The sequence below is a fragment of the Sipha flava genome, unplaced genomic scaffold (assembly GCF_003268045.1).
Source record: "Sipha flava isolate LNK unplaced genomic scaffold, YSA_version1 252_pilon_pilon, whole genome shotgun sequence".
Taxonomy (NCBI): domain Eukaryota; kingdom Metazoa; phylum Arthropoda; class Insecta; order Hemiptera; family Aphididae; genus Sipha; species Sipha flava.
This window is the reverse complement of record NW_020272904.1, coordinates 482,853-508,076: the sequence shown is the minus strand read 5'-3', so window position 1 is coordinate 508,076 and position 25,224 is coordinate 482,853. Positions and strand designations below refer to the sequence as shown.

Here is a 25,224-nt window from a genome sequence, read left to right as displayed (position 1 = left end):
TTCTCATGTTTTTTTTTCATTCACGTAAACATTGACCTCTTACAATAATTATTATTTTACGTTCTTTAACTGTCAATTTGTCTTTATTCACATAGGATCAATATAAAGTTATAAAATTTGTTTTAATAGCAAATAAAATAAATTATATATTTTAATTAGTATGCACCATACAATATATGAAAAAAAAATTATATACATTTTACAATTTGATTTTAATTTGATCCTTAGATTTTTTGGTAAAACTTAATTTTAGGAATCTGGTTACACAGATGATAGTTAAACTCGTAGGTCTGAACCAACAAAAAGTCTATTATGTTACTTATCTTTAATGAATGTGTATGACGAAAATATCCTTTCCACAAACACATTGCGCGTTATTAAATATATCATAAATTATTAAAATACATTAATTTTTATATTTTCCGTCATTACCTTATTTTCCCTCGAAAACCCTTTCGTATCTTTTCGAATACACACGTTTGAGAAACATTGTTCTAGATTACCAAGCTATACAATTGGTTATAAGTAGAAAATTTATATGAAAAAGAACCGTTGCTCATTGAGCTATGAAATTTTAAAAAATATAAAATGAATGTGAACACGACATTTTATAAATTGTTTAGAATTTTATGTTAATTACCACTGATATTTAGAAAAAAATAAACATTCAATGGCATTTTATTTGAGAAATTTTTGGCATGTTTTATGATTTGATAATAATAATAATATTAAAAAAATAATGAAATCCAAATATGTTATAATCTTTCGCAGAAGAAAAAAATACAGAATATAGATCAATATTTTGGATAAGAAACTATTATAACATTATAACATTATAACATTTGTCCGAACATTAAAACTTGAGTAAAAATCAAAATAATAATAAAAATTATGATTAACTAATATTTATACTGCGTTAATTTCGAAACTATTACATTAATTTATTCAATTTAACTGTATATTAGTTCGTAAAATATTTATAATAAATTGAAAAAACAAGGTATTCGTTAAGAAATGTTGGAAAGTTATGAAATAAACTTGTTTTGTTTTGATTTTTTTTTATGAGTCATTTTATTACTCGAATACTTTTATATATACTTTACATTGATCTAATTAAATCCGCTGTAAGATTGTTAAAAAACTCGTAGATAAAATATTGAAGAATATATTAAATATTGTAATGTTTATCGTTATAAAATATTTATTAATTTTGTGTTCATTGGGCGTTAGACAGTAGAATTAAAATGTTTACAAATGAGTTTTTCTTTAAATTTTAATTTTTGTAGAGAACAAAAGCAAATTTACTATTTGGAGATGATTCTTAAAATAATTGTGTGCTACAATTAAATATATTAAAAGATTATTAATAATAATATTATTAATATTATTATTTTTCTATTCAATTTTGATGTATATGAATTTTTGATTGGTTTTCATATTATTAGTTTTTAATTGAACGACTTTTTAACATTTTTTTCTATTTGTGATTACAATAGAACTTCAAAATTCAACTTTATTGTTTCCATGTACTTACTATAATGTTATAACTTTTTATTGCATAATAAATAGCTTTAAAAATCTATAAACAAATTATCTAAAGAACTCTTTTTATTTGCATTGTTCATTTCTTTTTTGGTATGTTACTTTAAAATTTATTATTTACACATACTGAATATTAATTTTCTCTACTATCACGAATGACTGCATAAACTTTGCGAGCTCTATTTTCAAGGCAGCAAGTATCCGTCACATAACATTGTAATAAAACATTTATATTTACATAATTGTGTATCTAATTAAAGAAATTCATGTTAATCCATTCAATATTATATATTTTTATTTTCTGAAATTTCTATAAATTATTTATTTTTTATTTTTTAAATCGAACAACTTGTGTTTTAATATTCAACGTATGTTAAAATGTTAAAACACTGTTGCTTTTATGTGGAAGACATAAATATAAATATATAACTTAAAGTAAATAATTGTATGTATATATTGCAAGTAATAGAATAATACAAAGAATATAACCCACGTTGGTTGGTAATTGGCAATTGCTTTGTCTTCTCCTATGTATACAACGAAGAAGTCACACCATTTGTAGAAAAGTATCACATCAGCTCTAATAATAATGTACATTATAATTAATTAATTAATTTAATATACAGTAATATTCGATTAATGCTTACTGACAACAATATACAGATCAATATCAACATTTATAATTTAACATATTAACAATTATGTTTTCAATAATTTGTTGTCATTTATTATTATTATTATTATTATTATTATTATTATAATTTATCATATAAATCAAATATTTGTCGACACATTTTGTTATTAAAGGTGTACTGCGTTGGCAAATACTCGTCTATACATATATAAAATAAATTACTAGAAATTTGAGTTTCGACTGTTTAAAAATACATGTGCATCTATTTAAAATAACATATCGTGTTATCTACTGTTATGTTTCATACGTTCTTATGTCATAAATTTAAGAACTATATACTAATATTCAGATTTTTCTTTATATTCCCTCAGACTGTCAAGTTTCATTTCAATCAGGTTTGTAAGTCAACTAATGAAGTTTCATTCGTGGCATGTCGAAATAAAATTTTGTGTAGTATATATTTTTTAATTGCACTGTAATAGATGTACATTTTCGTTGTGCCATAAAATAACATTGTATTTTCGATGCGAACGTATGGGACGCCATTGCATTATGTCGGAATAAGGCAGGTCATATAATATCGAGACATAATAAATTCGTATTTTTATCAATTATGTTTTGAAACGAATGTTTTTATTTAATGGTTTTATTTAATTTGTATTTTTATTTTGCACTCCATAAAGGTTGAATGATAATCCTACGTAGGAGTTGAAAATAAAACCACTCATTAGCGGCACTTCTAAATTATAATTAATTTTTATAACGAGTCGTTTTCTATCAACTCAGCCATGAGGAGTTCTTGAAATTAATTCAGTCGTGTACGTGCATCAAATGTGATTGGAATGTTTTGCGGTTTTCATGCTTATCAGGATTGTAGATAAAATTTAATTTTGGGGAACCTAAAACAAATGTCATTCACTCCACAAATATTAGAATTAGAATAATTAGAATTTTTTACAATTATAAAAAATATTCAATAAAATGTTTATGCATTAAAAAAAAAAAAAAAAAACCTTATATTATTCATAACCTTCTTATAAATGGGTAGAGGAATGTAAAAATGTCAAGGAATGCATATAAGTCCTATGGATCCCGCTTAGAGACGTGTCTGGTGTTTGTTACACATGAAATACACGCTTAATCTATGCGCACATGTAGATACGGTACCTACGTGAAATCTCGAGTAAAATCGAAAGTTTTCGAAATCATTTTTGTCCCGGAATCACACGAGTTGCGTCCACTCCTCATGTGTATACACATTAGTGAGTTGTTAGTATCGGGTGGTGAAACGCATATCATGCGATTGTCTATACAATGTGATACGCTCTTCACATGACGAGACGACGAGTTGAAAATCTTCAAAAGTTCTCCGTTCACACGTTGTAGAGTGTATGCACTATAAAAGTGCCGAAAATGTCGAAATGATCGCTGGTTGTGGCAACTGGTTAGATACTTTTTGAGAGGATCAAACGTTAGTGCGGCCCGAGAATGAACGCTGCGACGGTATTCCTCGCGATCCTGGTATACTAATCAATATTATAGTTCATTGAAACCGGATGTTCCCCCCCTGTGTTGTCGCGTATATTATATAAATAAGATAACCCAATGTATATGTATATAAGTATTTCCCGTAGGGTTTTGTCAGCCACTCGTGATTATTGCGACATCACCCATCAGTCTTGTGCACAGATGTGATTTGAACATTTACATTTAATCGGGGTAGACTAAATAAAGTCATACAATTACTACGGAAAAATTATTTTCATTTGATACTATTTAATTTATAACTACATATTTATGAACATTAAGACTTAAATATGTAAATACGAAAAAAAAATGTAAAAAAAAAAAATTTACTTCATACAATTTATGAACATTAAAACTTTAACAATTTTATCACGGAGTACGTTAATAAATTAATACTTTTTTTTTTTTTATTGATTTTAAAACATCGGCTTCTATGGCCATTAGTTTGACATTAACTTAAATTATTTTACAATTGTATGGTTGACTTATAATAGGGCTTAAATTAGGTTATATAGCTGAATTTCTTTAATAAATTATAGGATTTTGGTGATTGATTGAGGATCGGGTCCGAGTGCTTCTTCGATTTGTTGTGATATTTGGTGTTTTTTCCTCATGTCTTCGTATTTTTGACATTCAGTGATAATAATTAATAAATTATTTATTGTTTTATACTTACTTCTTATATACTATATTTGACAGTTTTTTCAAATATAAATAAAAAAAAATATATAATATTATTTTCGTATTATTTCCATACATTGTTTATCAAGAATTTTTTCAATAAACCATAACATTTAATGTTTTGTTTTGTAACGTAACTAGAAAATTGAATGACTTGTTGGTCATCATTTGCCAACTTAAGTCGTATTCTGTTTACTGATGTTTTTATGATATTTTTCACGTATTTTTTACTATTTATTTTTGTGAAAACTTGTTGTGATTATTGATTTTTATTGTTTTATATTTATCGATTGTATGTTATTGTTATCTGTGTTATTATTACTTGTTGTGCCTATAAACTATGTATAATAGATCATGCAATAACCCTTATGGCATGAAATGCTATTTTTCTGGTTATTGTATAAAAATATTTCATACTAAATGTTAGGTCTACACTGATAAGCCTTTTCAATATGGTCAATCATATTATTGGGGTAAACGTATATTTTCTTATCAGTTTCCAATTTGTTTTAATGTGGTTAGTACCGTGACGCCACGTCGATAATGCAGTGAGGCATTACGCATCGATGGCATTAAAAACACAACTCTATTGATTAATAAAATCGTAATACATTTTGTTATTAGTTTTTATAGTTTTTTATTACCTTGTAGAAGCCATTACTTATATTAAATACTTGTAGTAATATTTGTATTTGTATTTGTATATATTTGTAATATTTTTCAGATATTGGTTTCTACGAAACAGGGACATATTTATATTTTTTTTTTGGGGGGGGGGGGGGGGGGGGGGAGCTATATAGTGAGCTGGAGAATCCTCTCTAAAGAAAATTCACCAATTAAAAAAAAAAATTAGGATTTTAGTAAACAATTTAAATTTTATTGTATAATAATAACTCTTTTTTACAAAATTAATGAAATAAAATTAAATGAAATATCTATATTATTATAATTATTATTTATAATATTAATTAAATAATATACCTATATAATAATAAAAATTAAAATAATAATAACGAAGCATTTTATATTAAATTGAAATGTAATTGTTACGACCAAACTTATTGGATATATAAATAGGTACATTACATAACATGAAAAATTAGAAACTAATAATTCTATAAAACAATGATAATATGAAATTCTACAATTTAAATTTTATAAGGCAAAATTAGACATACAATTTTTCCTAAAATTTCAGGGAGGAAAGGTTTAGGAGATTCTGCCTCCCATGAATAAACTCTTGTTACGTAATAAATAGTTATCAAACCAAAATTAAATAACTCGCATTATTATTGTGTGTTTGTTTCTTGTGTAACGCAAAATAAAGTTAATGGATAAATCATCCGAACCACTATAATAATCAGCATATCGTATATGATATAATATGTTATAAATATTTTTAAATCTGTACATTTTGAAATATTAGTGTCATATAGCTTTTATACACTCAATATTAATACATATTTCTATAAATATTATTTGGAGAAAACGAACAACAATAATCGATTTTTATTATTACCTAAAGATGATGAAAACTAAAACTATCGATTACACTAAAAATAGAGTTTATTTTATATGGTCTGTGTAGGATTCAATGTTTATTAAAATACAAATTAATTAATTATACCAGATTCAAACGTATACGTTTCTGATTTGTAATTTTTAATTTTCCTTAATAAATCATCCTTTCATGAATATTTTCTATACGAAATAGTTTCGATTCTTCACATGTGCCAGGGGTTCCAACAATGGCTCAATTTTTCTTTTATATTTATTTTCTAAATTTAAAGTGGAACGAGGAATGTATTAGTCTTACAAATTTTTTTTTTTTTTGTGTCCGTATACATGATTTCGACCAAAAGAATTGCTTCAATGATCATTAAATAAATGGCACAATATAGGAAATAAGCTTTAGTTGGTAATTTATATTATATATTATTATGAATTATCCAGATGTTTTCTTAATAATTTCAAATAACTTATGAACATTTATATAAATTTGCAATATTTATACAAAAATCGAATTTTTGTGTTCGTACTTACTTATGTTTATACTTGCTCATTAAATAATAATCGTAAATATTTAATATTTTCATTTGAGAGCTTATAGGTGATACGAAAACTCAATAATTTATAACAAGCAGTGAGCTTGCTATAAATTATTGAGTTTTCAAAAGATTTTATTTTTTATTAGCTATTTATAGAAAATTTTAATATTTTATTATTTTTTTTTTTTTTTTTGAAAATGTTGATAAAATAATTTTTGTTTGATAAAAACTTGAAAAATGAATGAAAAATTCCTCATATGTATTTATTAAAATGACTAATGAATAAAATGAGCTTAATTTCAAAACAAAATTTTACGAATGTATGAACTTTAAATATTGACGAAACTATAAAAAAACACTAAAATCCATTTGACTTTTAAATTCAAGCTGACGAAATCGTATATCTTAAAGAATTTATTTTATACTATATGAATTATTTAGTTAAATATATTTCTTAGTTTTAAATTGTTCGAAAAAGTTTGTGCTGTTTATAAGCACTTGAAGTTTTCGATTTTAAAATATTTGGATGTGTTTTTTTTAAGTCAGTAAATTATAAGTTCAACCTACTTTTTTCAAGAAATTTGGTCCCTCTACTATATCAACCATTTTTTAGAAATATAAACTGATCCAACCTCTTCACTCAAAATATTTTATTCGAGAGCAATGGTATATAAGTTTAAAATATCAATACAGAAATATCATTGATTCATCCTTGTTTCACCTTCGACTATGAAATCTCGTTTTACCTAGGAGTTTTGCTTTTATTTTTTTTTTATATTTGTCTCTGCAAAAATTATAATCTTTTCGCAATAATCGTTCACAGAAATCCGATCACATTAATCCATCTACGTACACGAAGTGTGTTCCTATTAACTCACGATTTTGATCACCTCTTTAACCACCTTGTGCTTCTTTTATGTATGACATTCTCATTTTCTTTTTAAAAATATTGCCCTTGCTACTTTTTTTTTAAAATTCCATATCCAACTAATATAAAAGCCAAATCTCGGTAATAATATATTTTATTTCCTATCTAAACTCCGGTCTATAAGATTTGATATAATCCAATCTTCTATTTTCACCGATTTTATTTTATTTGATAAGCACCTCTATATTTACAATATATATTTATACCGTCAGTAATAGTAAACATTTTAATGGCAGTTATAAATACTGATGTGTTCTTCGGTTCTCGAACCGAGTCGTATAACGTACGTGCATTAACGACGATGGATACGCAGGAAGATGGGGAAATAAAATAAATCGAACATTGTAAATAATCGTCGAATATCGATCGTTGCCATCGTCTTCGTATCGAACCTCTGAAGCTTCGTTATCATGAAAAGGGGTCAATGTGTGTTTTTATGCTACGGCGATAATGACCGCTGCCGTGCACACTGCAACCGCCGAACGATGGCGGGTGGATACCTATAGGGTAGGTAGGGTCGGCTTCAAACGTTCCGTGTCCGATTTTCGTTACCGAGTTACCCACCTCGATTTGTAGACGACATTCACGTATAATTTATTATACCAGGACCACAGCTACATTATTTAAATTATTACATACATACGCGGGCGCGTAGATTATATTATTATTATTATTACATACAATGTGTTTAATGTCGTTCACACGTTTTCCTATAAACACGCTTGTTTACAAATATAAACCGTTCACCGGCCGATATTTGCTCACGTACACGCCGTGCAATAGGTCTTATGTATACAGTGCGGTGCTCGCAGGATACACACACACACACACACACACACACACACACACACATATTACTACTATATTATTATTACTATTACAGTAACGACGTCACGTTGTAAAAGCGGGGTGTCGTTTTATATGCGTGGGCGTGAGGGGCTGGTTAGGGCATCATGACGGTAGTTTGGTTTAACGACGAGAACAGTTGCGTAATATTAACGAATCGTAAAAAAAAACGTGTTTGACCCCAAAATCTCTATGGAAATTTATCTTATATGCGAATTAATATAATCATTGAACTGTTATCACCACCAAGCGCCCATTTCCTGCACAACCCCTTCTCCCTCACCCCCTGATTTTAATTTATCCGTCGTTATTCGGTTCCAGACAGCACTCGGATAGTCGTTTCGGCCAATTAAATTAGTTTCCATATTTTTCAACTTTTATTACACACCGTTAGACGGCCCGAATACACACATACGCGTTATCGGCACAATACAGCTGCCTGCACTGCTGCGGTACGCCGCGATCGATCAACCGTAGAGAATCGTCAATGATCGTCGGTTGTACGGCTGTTATTATCATCGTCGCCATCGTTAATGAAACACGCCGTATTGCCGCAGTTCGATAGATAGTATTTTACTACAAAAGCACAGTTTATACATCATATGTGTTTTTACTGCGAATAATGATTTTAATCCGAAACCCTTCTGGCCCGTATTAACAGCGGCCGCCATTGAACGTCGACAGCGAGTTCACCCAATTATAAGTACATTCGTCTGTTGCGCCGGAAACTGAACAAACATTATTCGCTATATTGTATATACACTCATATATATATAAATATTATAAATTTTGAAGCCGCTGCGTACAGCATATTATTATAGCATATTATTAGTCGGTCATCCGTAACAATTTGCAAGTTTGCTTTTCGAATTCGCCTCAGTGGATTTATATCCATTACTCCCGGTCGTACCTATAACGTTCAGATATAATTTAATATTTTTAAATATCCATGATCTGGCTATAGCTGTTCGGTTCGCTTCTTTTATTCTTTTTTTTTCTCGTTTAAATCGCTGCTAGACATTGTACGTAGCACGTTTTCTTTTCGATTTTAGCGTAAAAATATACGCGATATTAAACGTGATGACATTATAATGTATGCTGTTAACACTGTGTTTTTCTTTACACATACATATATTCACATCCCCTTACGGAAACAACATGTCAATATTACGCATGCACCTCTAAAATATATAGTTCCATCGCGATATTTCGGAAATAAAATGTATTCAAGGATGATATTATAGTGATGCTGAGGAAAAATAACCAAGTCCTCTAACGAGTGTTGTCGGAACTTTCATTTATCTATTTATCGTCCCAACGACTGATGGCATGTCGTATGACGTCATATCTTTATTATGTTTAACGTTTTCAAAAGTCGAAATAATTATACATAGCATAAATAAATAATGTATATCAACTTTATTTACGTCTACATGTCAAACGTTAATTAAAGTTTACATTTTTTGAAACAAAAATATTTAAAATACCCAATGGAGTAATTAAATTTCACCACAGATAAAACTATAAATTAATTAATTAGAACAAAAATATAAACTTTCCGTAAATCACTTTGAAATTCAATTTTTCATACATTTATTTACAGTTAAACAAAAAAAAATATGTATTATAATTAAAATCTGAAATATTACATACTAAAAGTGTTGATACGCCGCTCGTCAGCAACTTGAAAAAACTATAATAATCCACTTGTTAGTACGATATGATTATTCATTCACTTTGCACAGCAAACAAAATGTAGAGGTAAAACTATAAATTAATAAGAAAGAAAAGAATGAAAGTCGACTCTGAAAAATATTTAATTACGATGCTATACAAAATAAAAACTTAATTTGTAGTTTTGATGATACTACTGCTTGTACATTAAATGAAAACCAACCTTTTCGATTTCGAAAGTACTCAGCATTAGAACCACCTAAAAGAAGTTTTTTTTATAAAAATAATATTGATTTTTTTAATTACTAATTTTTGTTTAACTTACCAGTACTTTGAATTTTTATGTACGTACAGTCAATTGTTCCAACCACTAATAGAAATTTGGCTGTACTATAAAAATCTTTTTGTAAGTCTTGAATCTCAGAATAAGTTTCTGGCATTTTTATATACTTAGTTCTAAATTTTGCTATGGCCAGACTTACATCTCTTACTATAAGACAGGCAGATAATTATTAAAACCAATTACATCTCTTGCACTTATTAAAAAGCTCCCAGTAGCATAAAATCGCAATGTTAATAATAATTTCTGCATTAATGTTATAGCATTATTCCTATTAAAATAAAGTATTTTATTATAATTCAAGTTATATTCTATACATATGTCATTATTAAAAGTCTCTAGTATTTATTTATCCTTTAATTGCTGAATAATATATACTTATCTATCTGTATTAGTGTTAATATAATGTTGTATCAGATTTAAAATTTCCAAAACTGTTTCTTTAGACAGTCGAAAATGTACTTTAATAACATAATTGTCCCATAGTAAATTATTTATTCTGCAGTATACAATATAAGGTCTGCGTTGATAATTTATGTATTCATAAAGTTCAATATCATCATCATCAAATAATAAGTTGTCTAGTAGAAGATCCATTGTTATTATTAATACAATAATAAATAATAAAGAAAATCAATCAATAAAAACTTTGTACTTTATATATGAAAATGTATAAAAAAAATATTAAATTAAAAATAATTATCAATTAATCATTATCAAAAAATTGTAAAATTATGTTAACCAACAGTAAATATTTATAACCGGAAGAAATTGCATCAGTCAACTTAACTAGCAATTTAAACTACTGGTTAGCTTAACTGGGACTCCATAAACAGTTTAACTAGAGGAAAACGTTAACCGTCAGTTAAGTTATACTAACTATCAGTTAAATGCAATTGAAAAACCGGGCTATAGAGATTTAATTTTAAATGTTTACTGTTGAAATCCCACATGTAAATAGTTCGTACACGACTAACATATGATATTCTTTTCATGTATATATGATGTGCCACGTTTGAGGAAAAATATTTCGTTTTATGTAAATGTTAACACCTGTTGCAATCATTTAAAATCAAATCTTTATTACTCTTCACTGTGTATCCTACAGTTAAATTCAATTTAGGTACTTAAACATTTTAATCAAATTATGCCTTCATAGTTTAAGAAATACAATTGTTTAACTAATTTCGTTGCGAAATCCGACGATTATGATCAATATTTTTGTTTACTTTTTTTAATTAATTTTTTTTTTCTGGCTTTCTGAAGGCTTATGGTGAAGCAGACAAATGTCAACATTTAATTAATTAATTTAAAGAGCACATGATATTGCGAAAAATGCAGAGGTTTATTGTATGATGAACAAATGTGTAATTCGAAGTAATGGTAAAAATCTACGACCGTCGGCTGTAAAAATTATGATGTCATGTGATGAGGAAGAAATTACATTTTATATATATTTTAATATTTTATTAATTATCGTTTCGAGACAAAGAAAAAAAAGTGCGTTCAGTGACCGCTTCAAATCCCACATATGCACGTACCGTTAAACACGACGCGTCATCCGTGTCATTGTGGGCAGTAATGGCAAGATACCATACGACTTATAATTAAATACGGAAAATGCTAAGCTCTATGTTATTCATGGACAAATAACGATTCACTGGGCCCGGCGTAAAGCTAAACATCGCGCGTGCGTGGTATACGTGGGAGGGGAGCGGGTTGAAGCGTCGTTTACTATATTAGCTTTTGGTTTTTTATGTTACACGAAAATTCCGAAGTCTCGGTGAAATATTGGATGCAATGCGAGTCGTGAAACGCGAAAACCGCATGCAAAAAGAGCGGTACGCGTACAAAACCGGACGCAAACTGTAACCATCGATCTTTGTGAAAGCACCGAGGAGACGGTAAAATGATAACGAATAGTGGACGGTAGGAAAAGAGTAGTTGAATAGATGAATGTTTACGAGACGACACCGAAAACATGTGTTACTATATTATAATACGGCCTGACTGCGGTAGATTGTAAACGCAAACAGTGCGTACGCAACGTATGTATTATTATTACAGAAGAACGACACGTGCTAATACCGTTTTACCTCTGGTGAAAAAGATCGACGAGTAAAGTTTTCCTTCTATTTTTATTTTTTTTCTCTTTTTCGCAGGAAGTATGTATATCGTTCAAAAGTTTTGGGCGAAAAAAATACGACTTGATATTACTTTGCTTGAGTGCAGGTTTACTGGTTCAGTGTTTACGCGTACTTTTAAAAAAAAAAAACCGAGCGGACACATACCGAGTGTATAATAGTATATACTTACCGATTTACTACGTTTCCGGTGGTTTGATCGAGAGTCGTTCCTACTGACACGCAATACGAAAAATACGCTAACCGTTCGGTGATGCCTTCTCACCTCTCTCCCGTAACTCTGAAATTTCTTCAGCAGCATAAAAATGAATTTACATCTACATTTATATATATATATTATACACTCGCTTTCCTTTCGTAGCGAAACGCGTAATGAGTTCTATAATTATTGTTGAAATGAGACCATCGCGTTAACCCTAAGCTAGAATTAATTATAACTCCGTATGGTTCTCGGATGCTTAGAAGTTTCTATAAACGTTTCACTACACTACTATATATATACTTCACACGTGTCATTTGAAAGCATAGAAAATATGAATTTTCGTTTGAAAGTCGGAGGTTTTTTTTCATCGTGTTCAGACCGTTTTCCCGTTCATACACTTATACGTTTATGTGGTGATAAATGTTATGCGTTTATAAGTTTGATTACCTACAAGTTAGATCTCGTCCGTTTATATAACTTATTGTTATTACAAATAAAATGGATAAAACGAACTCGTGTTCATGTGGATGTCCGGATCGGACTAATTACCAGAATGAAGTGTTCGAGAGTCTGTCCAAACAAATTTCCAGTGAATTATTAGTATACATGTGACGAGAATTGATAGCTTTCAAACTCTGCAAATTTATGCACAATAATGGTCATTATGCTGCATTATTATTTAGGAGTTGATGAGAGAATTGAAGAGGAAGGGGAGGGTGCTTAAAAAGTGGCTTTATTTTCGATGTGCCGGAAGTTCAGGTTTCTGTGGAAATTAAACCGATTGATCGATTCGTTAATCGTTTCACAATATTATTTATTGTGACCGCGAGTTGCTTTTAAACTGTTAACTTTTAAATGGTAATAAATAATAATTATAAATCGAAAATAAATTACTTAGTTGATATTCAAAACAATGACAGTTTTGTACATTCGTCAGACTTATATAATAATACTGTGATATTTGAATAATTTTCAAAAAGTTATTCAAAGATGTATTTTATATACAATATATAAGTATTTGTGGGGTTTTAAACCGTTTACAATTCTTATTATTTATTATTTTATTGATTAATATTCTATTGTGAAAAAAAATTAGTACAGAAGGTAAAAGCAATAATCGATAAAAGATAATATATATTCATAAAATGTACGTTGCGTGTTTCATAAATATGATAGTAAAGTAAACTAATATTAATGGTTTAATTTTAATTCTTAAAACTAAAATGTTATAAACTTCTATTCGATTATTTTCGCATACTATTTTAAATAATTAAATAATATATATTATTTTAATTTTTTTTATTTATTGTAAATATTTTTTTTTAAAAAACCATTTGAAAAGTATTAATCAATTCGAGAATTCGGATGAATGTGTAATTAAAATTCAAAAACGTTTTTTTTTTCCTTCAGTAACACATGGACGGATGAACACACGGTTGTCTATAACAATCTGCCAACCGTCCATTTTGTTTATTCAACAATTATATATTTAGATACATTAGTTACATTATTATATCAATCCAAATACCTGAAACTAAGTGTTCAGGAAATTATGAAAATGTTCTCTTTACAAATCAAAATTGAATTTATGTTTTTCATTAGGCTACACTAATCAGAAATCAGCAAGTTCATATGTCCTATTATATTTTCAAACGGTGTATTTATGTACATTTTACACTGGCCTACATACATATCCAGAAACAAATTCAATATCCGTTGTGTTATGGTTACATATAAAATACAAAAGAAACAAAAGAAACACTATCTCGTAAGAGTTGTACTACTACATTATATTATATGGTTGATATTTAAAAAAATATATAAATATTTCCTTTGGAGGAAAAAAATTCTTTTATAAGAAAAAAAAAGTTAAGAAAGATAATGCTATAATATTTATATAAACGTTTTTTGAATAACTATTGTGCAAAGAGTGGGGTAGGAATGGTGGTCATTTCTTAAGAAGACCTAAGAAGGAATGGTGAAAATATTTTACAGGTATACTTGTATTTTATACACTTATTTTTTTCTATTAAAGGGTACACGAGAAACAATCGTCTGTGCTACAATAATTTGGTTGAACATTATAAGTTTATATTGCTTATAAATATTTTATGTTTTTATTGTAAATTACTAAACATTTTTAAATTCACACATACCTGGGTGGGAGGGGGGGATTTTTTCTTTATACGACCACCCAATTAATCAATCTCAAATTCTTCTAATTGTAAAAAGTCTTGGTTCGAAAATTTCGATGGGTTTCGACGGGACCGATTTCGGTTCAACAAATAAACGCTAACAGGCATTTTTTCCCACTCTACATGCATCAACCATATCCTCAGCTGAGTTATTAGTTCGTTTTTGACATAAATACACTATATACTGCAGTGGTTAGGTTAGTACTCTGTTGACTTATCAGTTTCATATACATATGACATAAACATACAGTGTATCTTCGATAAAAGTGCCATATGATATAAAAGACTATTGGTTTCGGTGGATGTGATTAGTTTTTACATTTAACAATATTTTAGAATCCCGAACATTTTTAATCATTTAAATGACTCATTTTGAAAATGAATCGATAAACTATTTCTAAAATTATTGCAAAAATCGAAGTAATATTTTGAATTCAACTGTCATATAATTATATACGATAAATGCTGCATTAAATTAGCGTGGGAAGGTGAGAAGGAACCATAACGCTTAAGAACCGCTTATTTTATTTTATTCGTTCTGTTAAGAGACTATTTAAAAAATTTTACGTATTCATGGTCTTACCACGGATTTTAATTTTATGACGTCTACCAAAATATATTGTGATTGCGAAAATAAAGGATTTAATAAAATCTTTTTAATAATAGCGTGTTTAGAGAAGTGGTCCTTAACTGGTATTTCGTGGAATACTAGTATCACACGAATTAATAATAGGTGTGCCTCAATGACAGAGGTACTTGAGTTTTTTATTATTAATATAATGGACATTACTCAGTGCTTATATTTGGTATCGGTAATTATTATTACACCAATCGTTTGACAACCAGGGTTTATATTATTATAAATCTCTGTTAGTCACTATGCGTCATAGTTTTATAATAGTCATAGTTTAAGTACTGTAGATTTAAAAAAGTGTTTTGAAATAAAAGGAATATTAAAAAACTTAGTATTGAAGAAAATAGTTTCAAATATTCAAATATAATAATTAATTTAGAAAAAAATCTTAAGTTATATGTAAATTAGGGAATAATAAGTTCATACACGAGAGTAGCTGGTAAACAATTACCTATGTTAGTTCCTACATGGACATATGTAAGTTCCTACACGGTAAAAACTAGGTACGTGTGTTAGTTCCTACACGGCGGAAAAATATGTACCATACATAAAAATCTTAAAAAAAAAAAAAACAGTGTATAGAAGTACCACAGCACAAACAGACGTATCGTTATATTGGGTTATTTCTTATTGAAACTTTGAAACATTCAAATACTATATTAGAGTATAGTATAGTTTTGTATATATATATATATATATATATATAGAGAGAGAGAGAGAGAGTATAGTATATTAAACTATCTGAAAAACGTAGGTATACGAAATTACGGTTAGTAAAAATATTAAATAATATTCAGTGGTGAATTGTCAAATAAAATTTCTAAAATTCCTTATCTTATGTTTTATTAGAAGAAGAATCAATATCATATTGAATATAGAAGAAAATGTAAATCAAAGTCTTATAAATACAGATTTTGCAAATTGAAAATTTTACAGATATAAGTGGTAAAACACTATTAATAGAATTTATTTGGTTCATTTATGACAGTAAAATATCTAATCAATTTTCATTCTGTAAAGAACTATAAAACCAAATAAAAGTTCCACATATTTTTGAGACTTTTTACTCGTGGTTTATGCAATACAATATATTATGGAAAATATGTCTAGTGATTTGTACAGATAAAGTCACTCCCATGGTCAGACCTATTAAAGGTTTTATAACACTGGCAAAACAAATAAATATAAATATAATTCATACGCATTTCTTCTTACATTATGAGACACATATTTTAAAAATATTATCATTAGTAGGTAAATTAAATTTTATCAACAGTATTAATAATAACATCCAAGTTCAAGATTAAAATATTTTAATTTCTACAGATCAATTTACTGATAACTTTCTATAGCTTTATCTTTTCAAAAATTAATCATTATGTAGAAAATAAAAGGTACAGAAAACATAATCGAAATGTTTCCACCGATACCAAATAATTTTACAAAAACATTGGCACCTCTTATTTCAGAACATTTAATTTCATTGGAAAACAAAATCAACAAATGTTTCTCAGAACTAAAAATAGTGAAATACTATAGGATACGAAATTCCATTACTGTGTACTTCAAGTTTTCATTTAACGCTATAAGAAGAAAAACCAATATCTATCTATTTCTACTGTTCTTACAATTAAATTTTCAGAAGAAACGCCTTATGAATTTTGGATATAAATCAAAGAATAGTATCCAATAATATCAGAAAAAACCATCAATAATTTTATTGCGATTTTCGACTTTATACCTTTATAAGTTAGGATTTTTCTCGTATACAGATATTAAAATCAAAAACTCTAAGTACAACAAGAAGAAATTAGAGTTGCACTGCCATTGGTTCATCCTTGTATCAGAGTCAAATTATAAAATAAAGCGAAGCTGAATATCACATTAAATTTGTAATTGTATAATAATATACTGAAAATAAATGTCTTAAAATTTTTATATTTACTAATTTTTTTTACACACAATATTATAAAAATAAAAATGACTAAAATGTTTTGTCAAAATGTATTGTTATAAAAAAATATGCTACAAACATATAAACGTTAAGAACCCCGGGTCTAGAGGTTATAAACCAAGGTAATCGAGACGTGATAGCTTTCGGTAACTACTCTCGTGGGATATCACGAATCCAGTCAGCGATTAGCCACCACGGAAAAACAAGAATAATAATAATTGGGCATCTGCGACGATACGATTCAACAAACTACAGTCGGAATTTGCTGCTGTCTAGTCGCTTCAACCCGGACAGACGACCGTTGGGCGTTATGTGCACAGATTGCACCGGCACGAAATAATTCCTATAGAGATATACTATAATTGATGCTCATTATCATCCAGCCCGTTTTCGGGTCGGTAAAGACTTGATGCGTGTGCGTGCGTTATATTATTATACGATAGAATTGTAAAGAAGTTTTATTTTTTTTTTCGCTCATATTCGTGTCTGTTTGGCAAACGTTATTCGTCTAATGAATCTAGTGCGTGTACGGTGCACATGTGTATTTTATGGCCTTGGGTAAATGCGGGCGTGTGGCAGATTAAGTGAGATCTTTTGAGTGACTGAATGAGGAAAGGAAAAAAAATGTAGCACACGCAATTGCCACGACAGCCGTTCACAGTGCACTGTGCATGTAGTAATAAATATATATTTGTGTGTTTACATGACGGGTAGGTATAAGCAATATCATAATATGGGCAGATCCACGTTCAGTTTTGGCCGGTGCTCGAGCAACGGCACGAAATTTATTCATTATCCTCGACCATAAATCGTCTACGGAGGAAAAAAAAACTATCATAATATTACTCTGGACGATAAATTTTGATAAACATAAAAATATAGTTTTATATTAAAAGCGATAATGAAATAAATAAACGGGTTTTATTTTTTATTCTTTCAGTTACCTAAACTAAAATGTAATATGTTATACGTCTACTTTGAGAAATCTATCTCCTCGTCCGAGTGGTTATGGAAAAGTTACTTTTACACAAACTTTCCGGAGCTATGTTAAAAATTTCGATTGTTTTGTATAAAAAAAACTGTTTCTAATTTAAAACTATATAGGTTAAGAAGCACTATAAAATAAATGAAAATAACGGTACTTTCAAGTTTGAGGCGTTGAACATATTTCGAGCCCCTCTGGGATTTGCAACTGTATATGGCCGTCATATCTCTGCGTCGTATACGGATTATGGTATGCGTAGGACTAAAACATGATTATGAGTATCGACTATACTCATGGTAGTATTGAAATGCTCCTGCGACAAGTGAATTTCGAGTATCGAAGAGAAAACCTGTATTTCGAGTATATCTTATGTAAGTGTTATACAGACATTAGATTTGGAGTATTTTGGCCGGTTATTACCGTACTCGTCGGTGGAAACTTACATTAAATGGAATTTAATTTAATTTTTAAACAAAAACACGCTTTTATAAATTGTTTTTATCTGAACTACCCTTTTGATGAGCTTTCACTCGATGATAATACTTGGGTGACACTTCTTACCGAAATAAAACCGATCTGTTCGACCGGCAGGTGTAATGAGTAAGTTCCTTGATATCCAAATAAGTATTAAACAGACTTTCTAATAAATTCTGATTAAAATGATCAGTCAGTCATTATGAAAATTCAGTTTATATGACTTAAGGTTACTATTGTACGAAAACACGAATACGAGTATGTTCGGGATTCATGTGACGCGGACCCGTTGGCAGCTGTTATCAAAACGTCTGTCGCCGATCGTGCCTTTATCTCTCTCATCAACCACCAGACCCCGGCACACAACCTCGCCGTGACATTCCGTCCCACATCCATCAACGGACAGGGGACGCGAACGGTCACGACGATGTCCGCACGGCGACAATATGGAACAGGTCCGTTCCTGCCTGTTCTTCCATAACCGTGTACATGAACACACACATTTTTTTTTTCGTATATACGCACCTCATCGTTACTCGCTATGACGTTGTTTTTTTTTTTTTTGTATTAACTTACATTGTGCCAAACGGTTGTCCCGTATCGCAACATTTTTATTATAATTATAATAAAAGCCATCAATCATTCACTGAATTACAATCAGCACCGATGATCTGTTTTTTTATTATTACTATTTTATTGTTTTAATTATGCGTCGTGCCGTGGCTTTCCGGCCCATGACACACGTCAGGCGATAAAGTATCTTATCATATTTCGAACACGCATCGAACCGTTCGTCTTGAAATCCGGTCGTTCATATGTATAAGATGTTAAACCGATTTATGTACACGAGGTAAAATGAGCGGTGTTTCTTTGCGGAGTACCGGTGACACAATTACACATGCGAGAATATGACTTTTAGGGTGAAAATACCGATGGAGGGTGGAGGACATAGAAAGATAATAAGTTTTATTGTAATGGGCGTTTTACATTTTTAACATTTATATACAATGTTGTTGTGTCTACCACGATATACCGCGGGGGAAAATAAAAAAACTACGTGACATTCGCATTCTAAAAAAAGAACCCAAAAATCGATAGTATATATTTTCATTCAGCTCGTCTATTTGCGTTATAATTTTTACAATGAAACGGATAAAATTATCGGCAAATCAACATAAATTGACTCTGTTCCATTCTTTTACACCTTTTATTCCGCTCATTACAGTTAAATGATAAGTCTACCGGTTATATATATATATACACACATGGTTTTAGTTATTTGTGCTCAGTAAATTATCTTTTATTTGTTTGACTTTTTTCAGTATAATACATCAAATAAACTCTAGTTCAAACAAATTAATTCTAAAAATAAAATTTTCCAAAAATTGAATACTAAGAAAAAAATATAATGAATAGTGTACAAATTTTTTCCAAACGTTAAAATTAGAGTTGGACTACATGTTATTATTGTGGTATAATATAAAACTTTTGCCTCTACAGGCATTAATTGCTATCAATCATATAGCTAACAATCATAAAACGATACAATTTCGGATCTGTTGAATATTTGGATGATTCATATTTGGATTGTTATATTACATACACATTTGTAATACAGTAGACACCACTTATAAGACTCTCGGATATAAGGTTCAGTCTCTTATTAGATTCAGAGTCGCTTGAAATGATCCGGTCGTATCCAAATACATTGGAAAAAAATCGGTTATAAGATTCACCACTTCAGTTACAAGACTCAAATTTCGTAAGAAAAATCGTAAAAAATAAACTTTTGTGTTAATAATTATTTATTAACATCGAAGTTGAACCACCATCAAATAAAAACAGCCTTGAGGCTCTAGGTGAAGAAAGCTGCTCATCACCGAATTACAGTATATTTCTAAAATAGTTAAAAATATAAAAATACAAGCTAAAATTAGAAATATTTTAATAAATATTAATAAATAATAATATCATTTTTATTTTATAATACGTATTGTGTATGTATTATCTAATATGTAGTGAAAGCAAAATCAAGTTAGTAATTTTCATCAGATTTCTTGTTTATATTTTTTTTCGCTTTGTCTATAAGATTCATTCGGTTATAAGACTCACTTTACGATGATCCCAAAGTGAGTCTTATAAGTGGCATATACTATATCGATATCTCAATATTCCACATAATTAACAATTTTAATTATTTTTCTTGTAGAAAGTCAGATAAACAAAAACAATTCATAAAATATGAGTTTGATATTTTTCAAGTAATTTTGTTTGAAACTATAATCAACTAATCTTAAAATTAATTTTAAACTTATTTTCAGAAATTTTCTATTCAATAATTCAATAACAAAACTATATTATTATTTTCTCTTTATCTCATTAAGAGTTTGTTAATTTTAATTGTCATTTATAGAACATGTACTATATTTAATCGCAGGATACGAAATATAAACAATGTATGCTACATGGGAACGAATTTATAGGCTTTAGTGTCCACTTTCCGTATGATTCTTTCCTTGGTATTTACTTTAAGTAAAATAAATGTTCAATGATAAATACGCAAGGCAGTTTTTTTTTTAGGTTAGATGGACAGTTTATCTTTTGTGAAACATGAGTAAATATCATTCTACGTCCGTCGAGGCTTGTAATAACTTTTCGGTACGTGCTAGAGTTTATTAAGAAGTATTACAGGTTTTATTTCTATTTTTGGTTCTTTTTTAAATGTATATAAAAAAAAAGTCGTTATACATTGTGTCTCAATGAAAAATGAGAATATTACTGGTGTATCAATGTCCTTAGGATTTTAAATAAAAGACAATAATTTTTATATGAGCTTTTATTACATTATTCCTATTACTTTGCTCATATCGGCTCACGTTTACATTGAAATTTGATGGACATCCATTGAAATATTTTTAAAGTAGATTAAATAACTAAAAGCGAGAAAAAAATGGTTTAAATATTCAAATGGATTGAAATAGGTACTGTCATTTTAAGTAATTGGAGTAGAAAATATTTAGTGCCTATTGACATAAAAAAGTTCAATTCGCTTTTGGATATAAATTATAAAACTAATAATAATATAATACTAAATACAAAATTTACTGACGGATTTTTTTTTAAAACATTTTTTTTTTTTTTATAAAAAAAATAAGGAATATTTACAATCTATAGCGTTTGTACAATAAGTTAATTAGATAATTAACAAAAAATATTTGCATGACATGAATCATTTTAAAGAGGGAGATTATCCAATAGCAGAACCTTTAAGGATTTAATATTAAACATTTAAAAATCAGGATTAAATTTATCTCTACACCAGCGTCTTTTTAAATTTCGGTAAGGATTTGGTATCATTGAGGTGCTGATAGAAATCGAATTGAATCGAAGTTAAACTTTCAGCTGCAGTAATTATTTTTAGTTTTCATACTGTTATTGAACATTAAAAATAATACTTTTTTAAATTATATTTATCACATGTGATTTTTATGAAAAATAAATAAAAACTAACCATACATAAATTACCATAAATTTGATATTTGAGTGCTTAAAAACAAATCCAATGAAGAATTGTATACTTTTATACTCTAATTAGAGTATAATAAAAATTTTCTGCATTTTCATTATCGTTAATGTTAAATAGTCTAACCTGTTAAAAATTGTTATATATCTGCGCTTAATGTAAATAATTTTTTTTTTTTGTAACTAACTTAACTTATTAATTTAAGTAAAATTAAGTTAACGATATGTTTTAACTTAATTTTTAACTTAATTGAACATGAACTCAATTAAATTAACTGAGTTTAAAAATATCATAAACTTGCCCAGCCTTGTAATAAAGACATATTTATAGCATATATAGATCTGGAAAAGGCTTTTAATAATGTACCGTTGTAAGAACTATCTTTATTTTGTAAGGAATTGGAGCTGACTATAGAGATAGAAGAATAATATATAATTTATACAAAGACCAATCGACTACAATAAAAGTAACAGACAAAAGGAGACAGCGGTGATTAGGAAGAGTGTGAAACAAGCTTGTCCACTCTCACCAATTTTATTTAATATATCTATCGAACAGTCTATTAAAGAAATAAGAGAAACACTGCACAGAAATAATATAGGTATAAAAGTGGGCGGTGAAATAATATCCTTCTTAAGATTCGCTAACGATATTTCACTACTAACAAATAATGAGCATGGTTTGAAAAAAGCACTGAATGAAATGACAATATGCTTCCAAAAATATCATTTGATTATCAACTGGCAAAAAACTAAAGTTATGATGTGTCAAAAAGAAGAACGAATTCGTAGAATAAATATGCAAACAGGGAACAAGCTTATTGAACAAGTAGAACATTATAAATACCTAGGCAGTATATTCAATCAAGCAATATATTCAATGGAAGATACATCATAGACATAAGATCCAGAATCGTACTGGCAATGTCAGCATTTATGAAAAAGAAAAATTGCTATCATCCAATAACATGAATAATAAGATGAGAAAACGTTTCATAAAAGTATATGTATGGAGTATGGTACTCTATGGTTGCGAGACATGGATATTAAATAAGGCAGAATAACGAACACTCGAAAGCTTCAAAATTTGATATCGGAGAAGGATGCTAAGAGTGAGTTGGATAGAACATCGTACCAACGAAATCATACTCAGTGAAATGGAGGGACGAAGAGAGATACTCAAAGCCATCAAGTCGTATATTGAGACAATATTACAAACCCATGGAATAATAAAAGAGATAATTGAAGGGAAAAGGGACTGAGGACGTACGAGACTTAATTTTTCAAACAAAAAAATTCCCGAGGCTGGACTAACAAGTTACACCGGACTGAAAAGGCTAACTAAGAAAAGAGAAGAGTGGTGAGCGAATATACAATTGCAAAACCAACCTTAAGGTTAGAATACTAAAAAGAAGACACAATTTCTATAATCCAAACATGAAAATTCATTGAGTTAAGATTATCTAAGTTGAAGTACATAATATATAGTCATTCCACAAACACTAAAAATATCCATAATAAAAAGAGCCATACTAAAGATATGCATGTGAAAATGTACGAAAGTTTTATCTAGATAAAGTTATAATTTTATTACAGTATCATGAAACTGAATTTACAATGCGATAAATATGAAATTGAAATTATAATTACAATACGATTTACTATAGCTAAAAAAAAAATTCATTTTGATTATTGCATTCGGATGAGTCTTAAACATTTTGTAAGAAATTATTTATTTTTTACTCCATCCTCAATCTAAAAACACAGTTATTCTTATGGAATTTAGTAAAAATGTGAATAATTTAAATTTGCTTGATCGAATATTAATTAATTTATTGAATTTGTATTTACGGTGTTACATTGTTATATAGGTTAAGAGTAATATACCTAAATATGTTTTTTTGAGTACAATTCTTTTAACTATTAAAACAACTTAATATTCAGTTATATGCTTTTATATTATATCATATCATAATATTTTATGTGTAAATTTTTAATCCGAATGTTCTATCAACTTTAAAAAGAAACTAAAACTATTTAAAGTTTAAAATACAAATTATAATTTATAGGTATAATATTTAAATAATATATGTGCACGTATGTCATAATTATTACATGCTATACCATTAAGTATACATTTACCAGTTTTAAAGTTTCACTATTGAATAGGAAATCATAAATATTATTCTCCTATATTTTATTTTTTTTTAACAACAATTTTGAGGTTTACATATTATTATGGTACTGATTGATTTATAGTTTTCGGTTTGTGGATTTAGTATTATAATTATTGTAATTTCCAACATATAAGCAACTAAAATATACTGTAAATTATTTAGAATTTTTACGTGGCTACATTTAATAATATTAAATTCTTAAATTATTTATGATTTTACAATGAAAATGTATTCATATATCATTCATACATCATATATTCATACTTAATGATTTTCATTGAAGTAAAATAACATGAATTGATTAAGAGTCATCTACTAAGTTATGTCAATTATAAGTTATTTGTCATATATTTAAGCGGTCATTTTATGACGATAATTTATAAATTTACCTTTTGAAAGGAACCACTTCTTAAATTATAAATATTATGAAAACAACAATTTCCTTTATTTACTTATCACTATTTTTGTAAATAAAAAATATAGTGAAATAAACACATAAATGGTGCTAAATTGCCTATACGGAGTGCCGCGCTATAGAAATTGTTAAAAATTCTTATATTTTTTATTTGTTGTATTATTATTTATTTACATTTCATTCAAGTAATAAGTTTTAGATCACGTAAAATAATTAAAATTTGTTTTTTTAATTCAGTATTTGTAAGCAATAATTTATTATTATAGATTGACGACAAGATTTTTATAGTTACATTATTGGAA

General features: G+C 28.3%; 1 protein-coding gene and 1 pseudogene across 3 annotated transcripts in view; both read right to left on the bottom strand.

The window, feature by feature from the left end:
* Window positions 1-25,224, bottom strand: part of LOC112684594 (ankyrin repeat and death domain-containing protein 1A-like) — a 112,894-nt gene that overhangs the window by 81,956 nt on the left and 5,714 nt on the right. The gene's annotated exons all lie outside the window — the stretch shown is intronic.
* Window positions 9,916-10,817, bottom strand: LOC112684552 (annotated as a pseudogene).